At 47.7% G+C, this 16,333-nt stretch overlaps 1 non-coding gene across 1 annotated transcript; it reads right to left on the bottom strand.

Moving 5' to 3' along the window:
* Positions 1-10,174: 10,174 nt before the first annotated feature.
* On the bottom strand, positions 10,175-10,293 carry LOC138983419 (5S ribosomal RNA). Its single transcript, XR_011461154.1, has one exon. It is a non-coding gene; the product is annotated as a 5S ribosomal RNA (ribosomal RNA).
* Positions 10,294-16,333: the final 6,040 nt, after the last annotated feature.

A 16,333-nucleotide genomic window follows, 5' to 3' on the forward strand; every position in this document is an offset into this window, starting at 1 on the left:
TACAGCTTTCCGTTTTGGCGGAGATCGGAAGCTAGTCGTTGATGAGTCTCATCAGGTATTCCACTAGCTTGCTGGCTTCTGTTGACGAAGAAAGCGTACTGGCCTGTAGAAAATTGCATGTTACCATCCAAATGGTGCAGCATTGTTTGGTTCCCAAATCACGATGTGTTTGCTGCAGAAATGTTGACACAGTAAAAGGCGGAATTCCAGAGTGTTGGCGTTGGTTATTGGGTGTGTGTGTGTGTGTGTGTGTGTGTGTGTGTGTGTGTGTGTGTGTGTGTGTGTTTGTGTGTGTGTGTGTGTGTGAGAGAGAGAGAGAGAGAGAGAGAGAGAGAGACAGACAGACAGAGACAGAGAGAGAGAGACAGAGACAGAGACAGAGACAGAGAGACAGAGAGACAAAGACACAGAGATAGAGAGAGCGGGCTTTTCAATGCAGTAGGAATGGTTCTTTAAGAATCTGTTCTGGCTTTATAAAAACTTTTTTTTTTACCATTCTCACTTTCCATTCAATTTACTGCGACAAGCTCTCGTATTTGGTCAGTGTTAACGAGCTTTGACAAAAGTATCTCTTATGTGCGAGAGATTCCATTAGTGTGTCGCATGGTTTGATCCGTCTTTAGTGACATTTCAAAGGAGCCAAAGTTTGCCGCTAATATTGTGTTTGTTTCAGTTTCGCCAATAGGTCCTCGGTTGAGTTGATGGATGGATTGTCTTAGTTGCAGGAAAAAGTTTTCCTACGCTTCACTTATTTTAACCTGTCGAAAGACCTCCTTTACACACAAATAAACACATTTAACAGACATACGCAACGTTTTCTTTTTACCCTCAACCAGCCCTTCGAGTGCGTCTTTCGTGGAAGAATGGGATGGGGTTGGTGGTTGTTTTCTCTCTTTTAAAACTAACTTAGCAGTTTTTTTCTCTTCGATGAGGATCGCTTGAATTGTAAAAAGTCCAGTATGAAAGAAACGAAGGGACATGAGCGCTGTGAATAAAGATCACAACACTAAGTGAGAGTTACGATGACCCAGTCTCCTGGGACCTTGGAGAATGAAAAGCCCAGGTCTGTCGGGCTCTAACAGTAGCAGCAACAGAAAATCAAACACTGCACGTTTTCATCTGCCCATCATCAGCTGTATGCACACAAGTGAGTCCCTGGGGGGAACACGAGTTTAGTGACATGTGACAGGGGTTTCCATTACCTCAGTTTATCTCTAACCAGCCGGGGTTGAAGTGTCGTGATCTGCGGATAGGGTTAATGGTTGTTGATGCAGCCCGCATTGATTTCTAGCCAAGCGAGTCTCCTAATTACCACTCTTCACCGGATGTCGCCAACAGCTGTTGACACCACACTGCCCCATAATTCACCTATTACAGTAAAGTACAGCCGAACATGCCCTTGCGACCACCTCTTGAAAGCGACCACCTGCCCACATACGACGACCACTCCCAAGGATCCCAGACAGATATATAATTCACCCTTCCTTAGCGACCACCTGTCTAAAACGTCTACTTTTGATCGGTGCCTTGGGTGGTCGTTGTCGAGAGGTTCGACTGTATTCTACTGAAATGATATGTCGTTATACACAGCTTTTCCTATCACGCTTTCCCTGCGCACCAGGGGAATATTCGTAAACGGCATTTATTATTAACATTCTGAATTCTGTGGTTAAAACCTCTCGTCGAAAATTAGAATATCCTTCGTGTAAGAAGAAACACACAGGACTTAAGGGGTGGTGTGCACACGAGCTACAGAACCCAACTGGGTAGGACCTAAGCGCCGGGTCCAATTTGTTGAAATCTCAAACAAATCTCAATTTCAACCAATCCCACTGAGCGCTTGGTTCCTACCCAGTTGGAGACTTTACCGTGCACACCATAACTCTGTTGAAAAACCCCCACACATGTCACTAACCTCCCGACACAAAGAAAAAATCAGATTTGGTAGCTGAGTGGGTAGGTTTAGTCGATCCAGAGGCAGATTAATTAACTTGTGAGCATTGTCTCGTCATTGTAACTAGAACACTGACGTTTAAAGGCACAGTCCTTACAGCGTACAAGATCATATTCGATCGCCGGTGTCACGAACTGAAACCTCTGCTGAACAATTCTTCTCATTGCGGCCAATGCGCATACGCCAATCTTGGACTTAAAAATGCGACCGTTTGACCGAACGAACCATAGGTTATATTAGGGTTAGGGTTAGGATTAGGGCTAGGGTAAGGGTTAGGGTTAGGGTTAGGTTGATCACGAGCTGATTAATTTTCCCATGTTAGCGCATGCGCATTGACCGCAATGAGAAGGATTGTTCAGGCAGAGTTTTCAGTTCGATCGCCGGCACAGATCTAGCCTGGCTTTCTCATGGAACAAGAGTAGGCGTTTACATGGGATACGACCATCCCTCCCCTTGGAACAGTTGTCATGAGAAGGAGTGTGCCTTTAAACACACAACAACCTGCACGGGCGCTTGCTTTGTTGAGTTGTGTGTCTGTATGCATTTTGTAATTGACACCTATGTTAATCTGCTTAATCAGTTCAGCAATTACATTTCCTCTGTGCCCAGAACACAGCCACACTGTTGATGTTTGGTATGTGTCCTAGTGAAAGCCTGGGCAGATCTGTGGCGGTGAAGATGATCGTGTCAGCGGGAAGGACAGGACCTTTAAGACAGTTTGTTCGTGACGGAGACAGACTGCTAACCTGTTGCCATTGTCATATCACGGTCGTTGTCAGAGCAATGTCATTACAGCACTGATGACTAGCTTTGATTATTAGAGTTCATGGAGGGTTATGATCAGTACTGCAATGCGGTACAACACGTATTAAATCGGTCACTGACTCTCTTTGTGTTTAGCGGAATTAAAAATCATTTCAGATTCAACTTTCTTAGCAGGTCGACACCAATCGAGTAATTGTAAAAAAACAACCCACTGAATTCCTCTTGTCGCAAAATCCATCTGCCGCGTCGCAGAAAATGCGACAGATTCGATAAGCGCCCAGCGCACATATACACTATCTAGCTTCAGCTCGATTTGTATTCTGATGGACTGAGGCGCATTACTCAGCGCTGGTGACTGGTACCAGCTCACTGATATTAGCGATCAATCAACTCAGTCTGGTCACTGACATTTGCTCTCTTTTCGCACGGACACAGTAGCAACTGTCTCTAACGACCACTCAAAGAGACCGACCAAAAGTGGACCTTATAGACAGGTGGCCGTAATGGAAAGGTGAATTATATTGGGGGGAAAACTCGCCGGGGATCACTTTGGAGCAGCGGTCGTAAGGTACAGGGGGTCGTTATCGAGAGGTGGTCTCCAGGGCAAGTCGACTGTATTGAGATTTCGGTTCGGATTGTATTCAGGATCCATCGAAGGTTGATCTACGATGCCTGGTATTGTTGGCTCTTGTTTGTAGGTTTATCAAGCGCGTGGGTTTAATAGTCTATCAATCGTCGGGACCAGCGATTCAACTGGTTTAGTGGTTAGAGTCGATCGAAAGTTTGGATTCGAGTTCTTGGATAGGCTCCGTCGTAGTTAAACAAGTTAAGTATCCAAGACAGTTGTCAGATTAACTGCGTTGAGACATTCGGGGCGGTTTTAAGTATCTCACGGCAAACACGTTTTCTTTTGAACATGACAGAAAGCCAATTATGATTGTTTATGATAGTTTACTTATAAGGGATATACATAGAACAACCAATTTAACTGAATTTAACAGTTTCATTGCGAAAAGGGACATTCCAATTATCTCCCCCGCTTTGTCCCTTTCATCTAAATATCAGATTGTCAAAAAGTGGTCCACTTAAATACTTCCGGCAACTTGTGAGGGATTTTAACAGAACAACCAATTTAACTTAGTTTAAGATTTTACTTGCGTAAAGGGACATTCCAATTTTCTACAACTTTAGTCAATCCCTTTGACCTTTTCATCTATCAGACTGTCAAAAAAACCTGTCCACAAAAATACTTTCTGCGACTTGTTTACGAGCATCGTAGACTACAGCCATGCAGGGCACGTATCAGGCTCCATCATACTAAAGCAACTGCGTCTGGGCAAAAGGAACGAGGCGTTTTAGTCAACAGTTTGCCTCGACAAAGTGTCTGAGACCAAATCGAGACTTCTTGGCCGGCTCCAAATAGGAAGCAGTTGCCACTTCGGAAGCTTCAGACTCTCAGATTGCAGTTTGCCCCACATCCAAAAATTGGACCAAGGAGAACCCGCCTGCCCCTCTTTGATTGATAAATCGATAGTCGATAGTTCCAGAGCGTGTGCGTAGAGTGTCTTGTTGACTTTTCCCCTCTGTTGGAACTCTGCCAGTACAGCAGGGTTCCCTGGAAGATATTGCCTAATGCGCAATAGATTCACTACGGTCAGCTCAGCAATTTGCTGTCTTTATACTATGACAGCATTTGTAAGGCTTCTTTTTAAGCCTACTGTCTATATGATACTTACCGAGACAGTACTATTCTTGCACATTATCTATTATAGGCCGAAAAAATTGGACAAAACGCTGAGTGGGTACAATTATCTCCCATAACCATGCGCCACCGTGGATCCCAAGCACTGTCCGAGTGCTTCCCCCTTACAGGATGTAGGTGGCGCGTCCTCTTTCTTTATGAGCTGCAGACCCTCAAAAAGCCCATAACATATCAAGAGGGGAGGCGGGAGGGAAACTCTAATAGTACTGTCTCGGTAAGTATCATATAGACAGTAGGCTTAAAAAGAAGCCTTACAGTCAATATAACACTTACCTCGACAGTACTATTCTTGCACAGAATACCAGAGTGGTGTGAGGGTGATATGTAGAGTATTAAACTCCTTAATCAAAATCACTTAAATCCAAGGATTAAGATACCCAGGCAATTTTCGAACAGTACTACCGTACAAGAAAATATACCCAAGAAACATACCTAAGACTGACGTGACCATGCTGGCAACCACTGCTGTGTGGTGAACTCAATGTCAAAGTCCAGGCCACTCAAAGCTTGAATACCACTGAGTCTACGGCAAGTGGCTAAAGCGATGAGGAACAATTAGTCTTAAAAATCAGCAACTTGATACTGATGCCTGCCAGGGGTTCAAACTCATTGCTACGCAGGAGTTTGAGGACCAGAAAAACATCCCCCTTGGGAAATGAAACCCGAGGTTTAGACACCGCTGCATTGCTAATACCCGAAAGGACATTAGCGATGAGGGAGGACCTGATCAAGTGTTCAGGTCTGCGACCAGTAGCGGCCGCAATCGTGGAAGCGATGGCAGGTCTGTATCCAAGAAGAGTCTTAGAAGAAAGACTCTTCTTTTGATACACTTCCACCAGGAAGTTGGCCAAGTCCTGTGTTGAGGGATAAAGCGGCTTTATCCCCTTGGACAAGGCGAAGGTGGCCCAAGCTCTCCAGCGTAAGTCGTAGAGCTGATTAGTTGATCGCCTCTTAGCGTTCAAGAAAAACTCTACTGAACTCTTGTGCAATCCTAGTGCAAGCAGTTTGGAGCGCACAAGAGCCATGCGGTCAAGCACAGACTCTCTGGACGTGGATGAGGGAGGCATGATCGAGGCTGGAGCAGACCTCCCCCGTCCAGATCCAGAGGTAGAGGGTCTACGTGGGTGAGACCGCGAAGATCTGGAAACCACAGAGCTGTTGGCCAGTAAGGCGCGACCAAAATCAGTCTTGGTCGTTCCTGCAGATATTTTGCCAGCACCCTCGGAATCAGAGATGTCGGGGGATAGGTGTAAGCATCGAGGAGCCTCCACAAGAGAGTGAATGCGTCCAAGTGGAACGCATTCATGTCTCGAAAGGGGCTGACGTACCTGGGAAGCCGAGCGCTGAATCGAGTTGCGAACCGATCGATCAGAGGACGGTCCCACCTTGCCCACAGACGCTGTAGAACGTTGTGAGCGATGGTCCATTCTGTGGAGAGAACCTGATCGCCCCGACTGAGAATGTCGACCAGGGCGTTCAGTTTCCCCGGAACGAACTGGACTGACATCCGGACCTGATTGGTCTGGCACCAGAGCAGAATCTCCTCCGCCAACAGGGAGAGGGACCGAGAATTGGTGCCCCCCTGGTGGCGAAGGTAAGCTAAGCATGTGGTGTTGTTGTCCCCGTTGAAAATCAGAGGGGCCAAGGACAGGCCGAATGGGAGGGCCTGAAACTCGAACACTGTGCCCTCCCAAACGAACCGGAGCAGATGTCGGTACCCCGGGGCCACCAGGATGTGGAAGTAAGCATCCTGGAGGTCCCAGACATGGCCCAATCGTTTGGCCGGATGGCCAACCGGACCGACGAAGGGGTTTCCATCTTGAACTTGCACCTGTGAAGGTACAAGTTCAAGGTGGAGAGGTCCAACACCGGCCTGAACCGGCCGTCCTTTTTGGGGACGGTGAACAGGCGGGAGCAGAACCCTGGAGAAGGCTGAGAAAGGGGGTAGACCGCCTTCTTCTCGACCAACGAGTTCACCTCGTCCTGAAGAGCCTGCCATCTGGCAGGGTCTCGAGGAGGGGGGAACGTCCAGGGTAGAGCGGACAATGGAGGTTGTGACGACAGCGGTAGAGAAAACCCCGACCACACCACCCTCAAGAAAAACTGGTTGGAGACCAGTCTGCCCCACATGCCGCGGGCCCGAAAAAGGGAACCGACGGACGAAAGAGGGGCAACTTGAGGGGGCGTCAACGTAGGGCCGGGACTCACTGAAAATTCTGCTGGCGGGCAGGCGCAGGCTTGCGACCACCCCCCCTGGTGGTGCTGCTTCCCCTTACCTGTCTGAGCACCCTTCGTCTTGCTTGGGAACGCAACAGGCGCCTAAGAGGAGGAAGAAGGAGGCAGTGAAACTGGCTTCTTCTTCTTCTTCTTCTTCTGAGGCTGGGAGCTGGAGGTGACTGTAGCACTTCTCTTACTCCCCGCCGCCGTCGCCGAAGCAGCGAGGCCAACCATCAGAGAATCAGTGTTCCTCTGGCGTGTGGACTCCACCACAGAACGAACAGTGTCCGGATGAAAGAGGGAAGAAGGCTGAGGAAACGTGTTCCTCAGACTCTTCCTCATATCCGGAGGCACTATAGAAGTAGGCAGAAAATGATCACGGAACAGGGCCAATAAAGTGGACCCGTGTTCCAATGGCCAATTCTGCCGCAGACGTCACGCACGATATGCAAAGCCCGATCCACTCGAACCGTGACAAGGACCCGAGTGGAATCGGACTCTGCCCGATCGGGAGGGTCCAACAGTGTGGACAGCGTGCTCATCCATGTCAAGGCCTGTGATTGGGCCTCGACTGTGGAAGAAACGGTGGCCTCAAGATTGTGGAACGAAGCAGAGCTCAGTTCCACCTTCTTGACCGAAGGCACCTCCCCAACGAACACATCACCGTCAGCCCCACCCTAAACACTCGAAGTCTGGAAAGTGAGAGTTCGAGAGTCAAAGGGAAAAGGGAGGGACGAAACAGATTGGACACGAGGAAACAGTGGAGGTGCGCCTCCCGAAGGAAAGCATGGCACTGAACCCGCGTCCTCCCGAGGAACATAGGTCGCGTTTGCACGTGAATCTGTACTCCTCAGGCGATGTGCTGCCGCTTCCACCGTGGCACTAAGACTAGGGTGGAACGCGAATTGCCGGCGGACGGATCGTTCATAAAACGAGCCGCCGGCAGACGCGGCGTGAGCCTCCCGCGCCCGGGCCGAAGCGGACTCAAAGGACGAGAGGGCGTCTCAGGGAAGGACGTCCTGAAACTGTTCAAACGTCCTTCTAGCTGTGCGAGGACGAGCCTCCTGCCTCTCGTCCTCAGACCCCGGGTCCAGGTCCTGTGTGTCAACACTAGACGACAGACGCTTAAGAGAGGCATCCGTGACGTCAAGACGCCGCGTGATGTCTGTCATGTACTGTTGCAAAGTACGAAGCATAGCTTCGGAAGTTCCATCAGAAACCGGCAAGGGTAGAGGATCAGTGTTAACCTCAGGGCGACCCTGATCCTCCTCCCTATCGTCCTCCGACTCACTCTCCTCTTCACTTCCCGACAACTCCTCAAAAGCAGGAGTGTAGGGAGCTTGAGGGGGAAGAGCCGAAAGCGATGAAGCAGGCTGTGAAGAAACGCCCACAGAAGCAAGAGGCCGCGAAGACCCCTGCCCCAAAGACGAAACGTCTCCAGCAGCCGAAGGGGGAGAAAAACAACAACCCTGCGACTGTTGGGTCAGCCCAGCCAACGAACCCCCGCCATTTATAGACTGAACAGGAACCCATCGGGTCTGATCAGAAAAGAAATGGTCCGGTCCGGTCGGGGGTGCCGATCCGGTCCGGTAGGGTGGTCCGGTGTTCCGGTCCGGTGCCGGACCATCCGGAGGTCCCGTTCGGCACCGAACCATCGTACCCACAGAAGTGTTCGGGTGGTTAGGTCCGGACGTGGACATACCGTACCATCCGGACCCGTGGTCCGGTATGGTCCGGTTCGGTGCCAGACCATCCAGACCAACAGAGGTGGTCGGGTGGTCCGACACCGGGCCATCCGGACCCGTAGGTCCGGACCCGTAGGTCCGGTACCATCCGGAGGTCCTGTTCGGCACCGAACCATCCGTACGCACAGAAGTGTTCGGGTGGCTCGGTCCGGGCGTGGACGTACCGTACCATCCGGACCCGTAGGTCCGGTTCGGTGCCAGACCATCCGGACCAACAGAGGTGGTCGGGTGGTCCGGTCCGGACCGGACCACCGGTCCAGTACCGGACCATCCGGACCCGTAGGTCCGGTCCGGTCCCGCACCATCCGGAGGTCCCGTTCGGCACCGAACCACCCGTACCCACAGAAGTGTTCGGGTGGCTCGGTCCGGACGTGGACATACCGTACCATCCGGACCCGTAGGTCCGGTTCGGTGCCAGACCATCCGGACCAACAGAGGTGGTCGGGTGGTCCGGACCGATCCGATAGGGTGGTCCGGTGTTCCGGTCCTGTGGTCCGGTCCCGTACCATCCGGCGGTCCCGTACGGCACCGAACCATCCGTACCCACAGAAGTGTTCGGGTGGTTCGGTCCGGACGTGGACCTACCGTACCATCCGGACCCGTAGGTCCGGTATGGTCCGGTTCGGTGACAGACCATCCGGACCAACAGAGGTGGTCGGGTGGTCCGGTTCGGACCGGACCACTGGTCCGGTTCGGACCGGACCACTGGTCCGGTACCGGACCATCCGAACCCGTAGGTTCGGTCCGGTCCCGTAGCATCCGGAGGTCCCGTTCGGTACCGAACCATCCGTACCCACAGAAGTGTTCGGGTGGCTCGGTCGGACGTGGACATACCGTACCATCCGGACCCGTAGGTCCGGCATGGTCCGGTTCGGTGCCAGACCACCCGGACCAACAGAGGTGGTCGAGTGGTCCGGCCCCGACCGGACCACTGGTCCGGTACCGTACCATCCGGACCCGTAGGTCCGGTGGTCCGGTGTGTTCCGGTTCGGTGCCAGACCACCCAGACCAACAGAGGTGGTCGGGTGGTCCGGTCCCGACCGAACCACTGGTCCCGTACCGTACCATCCGGACCCGTAGGTCCGGGAAGGGCCAGAGGTACTGTCCCGCACCGGTCCGGTACGGTCCCGTACCATGGGTCCCGTCCGGACCAAACCCGGAGGTCAAGTCCAGTCGGGACCCGTGGGTCCGGTTCGATCCCGACCCGTAAGCCTGGAACGTTCCGGACCCTTGGTCCGGACCATCCGTCACCCGAACACCAGACGCTAAGGAATGGCGTGGGGTCAAGACGGTCCGGTCGGAGGTGTCGGTCTGAGCAACAGAAACAATGTTCCCGTCGCCCTGACCATTCGACAGAAGTACCACGTTCTGTCGAACACCTCCACGTCCAGTAACTAGTCGGCCGGAGCGTTTCATAGAGGGACAGCCACCAGTCACACGGACGTCAGAGGGAACCGTAGTAGCAGTGGTCGTAGGCACGAAGCCTGAAACCCCTGCCCCCACAGGACCGCCCTGAACGGGGTCAATTCGCATCCCAACCCCAGCGGGGAGGGAATTCAGAGACCCCGTCATCTCCTCCGATCTCCCCCCCCAGGAGGCCGAAACTACTGTCGAAACAGCAGCAGACGACCCAGCGAGGGAGTTCAGAGGAGGACCCGTGTCCCTCCTGGCTTCCACAGCGGTGGAAACCGAGGAGGGCACAGGAGAGGCACCGGAAAAGGAAGATTTTAATGCCAACTGCACCCGGTGTTCCCAGGCGGTCACCCATCCAAGTACTAACCGGGCCCGACGTTGCTTAACTTCGGTGGTCGGACGAGAACCGGTGTTTACAACGTGGTATGGCCGTTGGCTGTCAAAACCTGAGTCTCTCCAGTAGCCCCTAGATCGGATTCACCAACCCCCAAAGAGGGTTGGGAATCGACCTGCCCCCGGATTCGAGCCAGGGAGGAGAAGGAAACCTTCCCCCCAGGCTTGAAACCGGGAGGAGCTGAAGCCTGAGACTGAGGGCCGGACAACGGCGTCGAAGGGGGGGAAGCTTGTTCCACTGAAGGAGAAGGAGAAAGAAGCTTTTTCTTTCCCCTCGACCTTCCCCGAACCTTCGACGGCGCAGCCCCGCCCGAAGTCCCAGGCTCAAGCCCAGCCTGTTTGAGCAAGCTCGCATTGAGCTTGCTCAAACAGGCTTTCTCCGCCCTCCCTCGCCGCAAACGCAAAGCGTTTGGGGAGGGAGAGTCGGAGCGCCGAAAGATCCCCTTCTCCGTGCGTAAAACATGACGCTGGGCGCCCGGAGAAGGGTTGCCCCCGGCAGACTCTGGTTCCGTAGAACCAGAGCCCAAAACAGGACGAGACATCCTACCTCGCCCTGTACGTACCCTTAAAGACCGAGAATTAACAAAATTCAAAGAAAATTTAGGTCAATACTCAAGTGAATGCGGCGAAACGAGAAGCAGACGACCGGTCACCACGAAGTAGGACGGGAGGCACGCCGAGTCCGCCACACAAAAACGGAGGCACAAGTTGAAGGAAACACAACGTAGCCTCAAGCCAGAAGTGGAATAACACACAATAATCCAACAGGTGATAGTCCACACAGAAAAGAAGCCTCTTAGTCCAAAATAATCCGGGAGCGTAGCAGAAACACAGCCGGTCTGACACGCGCGAAAAAAGAAAGAGGACGCGCCACCTACATCCTGTAAGGGGGAAGCACTCGGACAGTGCTTGGGATCCACGGTGGCGCATGGTTATGGGAGATAATTGTACCCACTCAGCGTTTTGTCCAATTTTTTCGGCCTATAATAGATAATGTGCAAGAATAGTACTGTCGAGGTAAGTGTTATATTGACTGGACATTTCAAAAAGTTCGACTAAATACAGGTACCATTATTGATTCCAGTTTTTGAAGTATGTGAATAGTACCTTAAAGTCATATATGCAAATTCAAAACACCTACAACGTGCTTTACTAAAGAAGATAGGTAACGTTTTCTACAAGAAATTTAAGATAACTACTGTTAAAGAATAATGGGGTCATAAGCAAACAGTTCAAACAGCTATATCTGGGAAATAAAAGACAAGCGTTTACTGTCGCTGTTTATCCTGCGCTGACAAATTTACCTTTAAAGGTACTATCCGTCCCGTTTGTGTAATCATCTACACCACCACATAGCTGTCCAGACTTTCAGTAGGCCATACATCAAAAATATTCAGCGTGGCTGTTTTCTGCACAGAGTGACATTTTTTACAATAAATATTATATTTTTTGCTGACTGTCATATTTTTCAGTTTCACAATTGATAGCGCAACAAAGACGCAACAAAAAAAAACAATCCAGCCTGCGCATCCGGCAGCCAGACTCTTGATTCTGGGGGTGTGCCCAAGTGGAAGGATGCTCTTATCTCATGTAAAAACCTTGAACTATCTCATGTAAAAACCTTGAACTATCTCATGTAAAATCCTTGAACTATCTCATGTAAAAATCTTGAACTATCTCATGAAAAAACCTTGAACTATCTCATGTGTTTTACATGATCGTTTATACGAGAAAGAAGGTGGCTTTGAGCGATCGATGAAACAAATATTTACAGCCTTACCCTTATTTCGTCTCAACTATAAAGAGAAACGAAAGAGGAAGACCTTGGGAGTACACTTAAAACGTCAATTTCGCAAGTACTGCTGAAGCCAGCAGACTATAGAGTGTAAACTCAGATTTCCCGTCGAGTCGTCACAGAAGCGCAGTCGTGACTGACAGGAACGGATATTTTCGGCTGGAAGTAAAGGTTAGTGCAACATAACAATGCTGAAGGATCACTTCGTCAATGTACAGTACAGTACCCGGCAAAAGTAACGACCCATACTCGCGCACATACTTTTGGATGGCTCTTTGTAAAATACGAGCCAGAAAGGGTATCGGGAGGGCCGAGTGCAGGGAGGGGGGTGGGGGGGGGGATTAGGGGGGAGGGGATGAAAAGCGAGGGAATGGAATTCAATACTGAATAATAACGGTTTCATTGTTTCTTATTTTCAAAGTAATGCGTAAGGTTCCTTTGGTCCGTTTCAATAAATTCATTTTAGTTGGCAAAGATTAGAAAGATCGAACACTCCAAGACTTCCGACGCCTGAAAGGAAAAACAGGAAACTGTATTCTTTCTACTAATACAGAGGCGCGCACAGAAGTGTAAATGATTATTCAGAAAAGATCCACATCTGAGGTATTTTGTTGATGACTTCTCCAATCAGGAACAGTGGAGTTCTTTCTTAATTTCTTGAACCGGAAGTTAGGATTTTCCTGCTTTTCTGCCCACCATTATCATTTAATGAACGAATGGTGTTGGTCTGCATCTGAAGCGGAAACATCCATATCTAACACATAACTCTGGCATAGCTTGCTATGTTGTTACGACTGTTTGAAATAGTAATTTGGCCCCAGCAGCGAACCATTTAATCTTGTGAATACAAATAGAAGACACAGAGGAGGGAACAACAACAACAATAACAGGAAAAAGAAGAAGAAAAAGCAACAAGAAAGAAAGAAAGAAAGAAAGAAAGAAAGAAAGAAAGAAACAACAGTTCCGAAGAAGAAGAAGAAAAAAAACAAGATAGGTTTGAAGTGTATAAGTTCCTAAGGCTTACAAAAAAGTGCACGTAGCACGATTTCAAGCCCAATGAAAACAATGAGTTGACAATTGATACATAAACAAGAACAATAAACATACATTTAGAATATTGACAATAGAACTAACAAGTCGCGTAAGGCGAAAATACAACATTTAGTCAAGTAGCTGTCGAACTCACAGAATGAAACTGAACGCAACGCAACGCAGCAAGACCGTATACTCGCAGCATCGTCACTCCACCGCCCGTGGCAAAGACAGTGCCAGTGGAATTGACAAGAAGAGCGGGGTATTCGTTGCGCTGAGAAGGATAGCACGCTTTTCTGTACCTCTCTTCGTTTTAACTTTCTGAGCGTGTTTTTAATCCAAACATATCATATCTATATGTTTTTGGAATCAAGAACCGACAAGGAATAAGATAAAAGTGTTTTTAAATTGATTTGGTAAATTTAATTTTGATAATAATGTTTATATATTTAATTTTCAGAGCTTGTTTTTAATCCGAATATAACATATTTATATGTTTTTGGAATCAGCAAATGATGGAGAATAAGATAAACGTAAATTTGGATCGTTTTATAAATTTTTATTTTTTTTTACAATTTTCAGATTTTTAATGACCAAAGTCATTAATTAATTTTTAAGCCACCAAGCTGAAATGCAATACCGAAGTCCGAGCTTCGTCGAAGATTACTTGACCAAAATTTCAACCAATTTGGTTGAAAAATGAGGGCGTGACAGTGCCGCCTCAACTTTCACGAAAAGCCGGATATGACGTCATCAAAAACATTTATCAAAAAAATGAAAAAAACGTCTGGGGATTTCATACCCAGGAACTCTCATGTCAAATTTCATAAAGATCGGTCCAGTAGTTTAGTCTGAATCGCTCTACACACACACACACACACACACACACAGACACACGCACATACACCACGACCCTCGTCTCGATTCCCCCCTCGATGTTAAAACATTTAGTCAAAACTTGACTAAATGTAAAAACCTATATAAATTAAACAAAACCAGAACATCTTGATGTTAGTGCTCTGTTTTCGAGAGGAACCGTGATCAAAGTAAAATATCATGGAAAACCGCGTGAACATATCTGTGGTAGGGAACATCATCGATAACACGAGAAGGAATGTACCTCTCGATAACGACCACCTGTCCATAACGACTATTCCAAAAGGACACCCAAGTTTGTTTTTTCTATATATATGTTACAGTAAATTCTCAAAACCAGGAAATTTGCGAAATCCCTGAAAAGTTCAGTAAATTTGTGAATTTCCTGTTTCACTCAGGGATTTCACAAATTTCCTAAAAATTCTAGGAAATTTGCGAATTTCCTGTTTTCAAGGGGCAGGAAATTCGCAAATTTACTGAAACACATTTGAAGGGAAACAAGTGCATTGTTGGTTGCTTGTGAACCATTTAATGATTCTGGTTTCCTTATATTAATGCAAGTTAAACACACATATTTTTCTCTCTCTCTCTCTCTTCTCTCTCTCTCTCTTATACTGTCATGTTTCCTAAAATGTTTAACATAAAATTTGAACGAGTACATTAAAAGGTACATTATGACACTCATCTCTCTGTCCCAACTCTGTATTCTTATTTTGATAGATTCCGCGCAGTAATTATGCACCCGGTCAGAGAGATATGCCGGCGATACGGCGATACAATCTTGTTATATTCCGACTTTGGGATTAAACAATATGTTGTCTGAAAAGTTCTGTGGTGAACTTCAGTTCAACATCTGCATTGCCTGCCATCCTGTTGGGCTGCCTATCAGCAAAATGTACCAAGCGCGGACTGAACTGCAAAGGCTTATGGTCTGTCAGACTTGGTAGTTCAGGTGTGAGCTGTTTTTACATGAGTTTTTGTGATCCCAACACCACAAACATCTTATGATTTCTTTTCACTTTCCTTTCATGTGGCTGGCGTGGCGGGTCGATAGTGTGTCGGACCCAAAAATTGAAGATGTTCGGTTCAAATCATGCTCAAATCAACTTTCTTTTTCTTCTAACAGTAAATCTATCAAAATCACAATGTAAAATAAAGAAAACGAACTCTTTTTTAATTTTTTATTGTAAGAATTTTACAAATTTACTGAAACGTTTTTCACTGTTCAGTAAATTTGTGAAAAAAATGGCATGCTCTTTTCAGGACATTCGCAAATTTCCTAGAATTTTTACGACATTTGTGAAATCCCGGAGTGAAACAGGAAATTCACAAAATATTAATTTACTGAAATATTCAGGGATTTCGCAAATTTTCTAGTTTCGAGAATTTACTGTAACATATATAATTCACTTTTTTATAACGACCACTTTTGGTCGGTCCCTTGGGTGGTCGTTATAGAGAGGTTCGACTGCATCAGAAAACAGCAGAATAGGAAGTTGAAGGATCCCTAGTCGTACTTCAAATATGTTTTCAAGATGGAACAGATGGTGATTTTCTTCTCGAGAAGCTGCAAAAAGATGTGTCGTACGACAAGCAATTCGGCAGCTGAATGTTTAAACATTTTTTTTTAATATATAACATTTTGGTTTGTTTTCTTTTTTGGTGTGTGCTATCAATTCGTAATTGCAAAAACGTCGGAGAAATGTCCTGCATGTCAATTTCACGGGTCAGGGAAAAGTAATGATCTAATTGATTTTTCAATGAATTTTTGAGTTTTTCCTCTTTCGTAGCCTTGCGTGATAGGAGTTAAAGATATCTTTCCTCCAGTGTAGACCACCGTGCAAATCAACATGGATTCATTCAGGCTTTTATCTCCACTTGCACACAAACCAAAAGTCTGCAGCATGGCTGATTTCTGTGCAAAGTGGAATTTATTGTGTGTGCCAAATTTATTTCGTAAGGAACACCTGTGTCAATGTACGAAGCAGAACAAAATCCACACTCCGTGCAGAAAACACCGTGCCTTGCTATTCAGTTTTGGTTTGCGTCAAAGTGGAAAGATGCTCTCATCCCTTAACAGCCTGGACAGATGGGTTATTGTACACATGGTTGGTTTCGCGGGGAGGAATGCATCTTTTATATATATCTTTTGACACGTACAACAACACAACTATGCAAGAATAGGAATAATTTTCGTAAAAGCGCCTTTTCCCTATTTTTCTTTTTTTTTTAAATTTTCTCCAAGAAATGTTTTCCACAGATTATTTTGTGTGTGTGTGTAGGGAGGTAAGGTGGTGTAATTTCATACAGTCATGTTAGGTTTCCCTGTTGAAACTTCTTGTTGCTTTCTCCCTGGGAAAAGTGAGATGCCATACAGTAAT

This window comes from Littorina saxatilis, linkage group LG12, assembly GCF_037325665.1.
Source record: "Littorina saxatilis isolate snail1 linkage group LG12, US_GU_Lsax_2.0, whole genome shotgun sequence".
Classification (NCBI taxonomy): Eukaryota; Metazoa; Mollusca; class Gastropoda; order Littorinimorpha; family Littorinidae; genus Littorina; species Littorina saxatilis.